Raw genomic sequence first — 2,025 nt, 5'->3', positions numbered from 1 at the left:
AAGCCTGCCTCAAAGTGTGAACAGATGCGGATACTGCTGCTGCATCATCGTTTCAAGCTCCCATGTCGCTTCCTCAATTCCATGGTCCTGCCACAACACTTTCACTAACGGGATCTCACGATGACGCAGACTCTTTATTTTCTGGTCAAGAATCTGAACTGATGCCTCCTCGTATGATGCGTCATACTGTATCGAAACGTCAAACCACTGCACTACTGCTTCCGGCTCAGGTTCGAAGCATGGAGACATGAAACACGTCATGCACGTGAGATAATTCAGGCGGTAAGGCCAACCGATAAGCCACCACTCCGATTTCTTGCACGATCGGGAATGGTCCCACATACCTTGGTGCAAGTTTCCCTTTCACACCAAACTGAACAACTCCCTTGCGTGGGAAAACCTTCAGCAAGACAAAGTCGCCCTCTTGGAATTCCAAAGGCCTACGCCTTTTATCAGCATAGCTTTTCTGACGGCTTTGAGCTGCCAACAGTCGTTCTCGAATCACAGCTATCTTCTCATTATTCTCTTGAATGACTTCTGGTCTCGTGCTCAGTCGATCCTCTGGTTCCAACCAACACACAGGTGACCTACAAGGATGAGCATATAGAGCTTCAAACGGTGCCATTCCAATACTGGCCTGATAGCTGTTATTGTACGCAAACTCAGCAAGATGCAGATATTTCTTCTAGTTTCCACCAAATTCCAGAATACAAGCACAAAGCATATCTTCCAGAATCTGAATAACTCTTTCAGATTGCCCATCCGTCTGAGGATGAAATGCGGTGCTAAAATTCAAATCTGTTCCTATGGCTTCGTGGAAAGTCCTCTAATACCTTACATTGAAGCGGGTATCACGATCAGACGTGATAGACAGTGGCACTCCGTGTAGTCTCACGATGTGCTCCAGGTACAATTCTGACAGAATCTTCTAAGAATACGTTGCACGAAACGATATGAAGTGCGCAGACTTCGTCAACCTGTCCACCACCACCCAGATGGCATCGTACTTCAGCTCGGTTCTTGATAGCCCATCAGAAAATCCATAGTGATGTGCTCCCATTTCCATCCAGGGACAGGAAGAGGTTGCAACTCTCCTGCCGGCTTCTGATGCTCAGCTTTAATCCAGAGGCAAGTCACACATTCTGAGATATACTCACGAACGTCCCTTTTCATGCCTCTCCACCAGTACTGTCTTTTCAGGTCCTGGTACATCTTTGTACTTCCCAGATGTATAGCATACCTCGATTTGTGTGCCCCTTGCAGAATCATCTTTTTTACCTTACCCGCCTTAGGAACAGCAAGGCGGTGACGGAAATACAAGGCGCCATCCTCTCGGATTCTCCAATCCTCAAATTGCTCTCCATTCTGGATCTGAATCCAAATTCATTGGAGGTGTGGATCCTGCCATTGATTCTGCTTAACCTGTTGTAAAACCCAAAATTTGAAATGGGGTTAATTTGTAATTTTTAAAGACTTAAGTGTGAAAATTTTAAAAATCTGGGCCAAAATGTAATTTTTAAGAAATGTGGGGATCAGAAACGGATAATTGGACACTCAGTGAGTCCAAACTAGTATTAATGCCACTTGGGCGTGTTCCACCTCATCAGAAAAATTCAAACACAAAAACCCACTTTCTCTCTCTTCTTTTTCTCTCATTCCACGCGTACGGCCGTACACATCCGGGGAAGATTCCGGCGTCCGTTTTTGACACCTCCCGGCTCGTTGGAAAGCTCTCGTCGAGCTGAGTCCGGATTAGTGTCTTGCGGCCGCCAACTCCGCCGGACGCCGCCACACTCGCCGGTCAAAGTTCTGAAAAATCTCAAAAACTTCCGATCGTGATATCTTCGCCGTCCGGTGTCCGATCGAGGTGATTCCGGTCCCAATAGACTCAGAGCGAAGAGACGAAGGAAATGGTACCAGCAGAACAGCTTCATCCTGACCGGAACACCACCGCCCGTGGTGGCCGGATTCCTCACCGCCGCCGCCCACGAATCTCCCTCCTCCAGCCGCTGGGAACGCCACCGC

Source organism: Morus notabilis, unplaced genomic scaffold (assembly GCF_000414095.1).
Source record: "Morus notabilis unplaced genomic scaffold, ASM41409v2 Scaffold35, whole genome shotgun sequence".
Classification (NCBI taxonomy): domain Eukaryota; kingdom Viridiplantae; phylum Streptophyta; class Magnoliopsida; order Rosales; family Moraceae; genus Morus; species Morus notabilis.
This window is presented reverse-complemented; position numbering follows the sequence as displayed.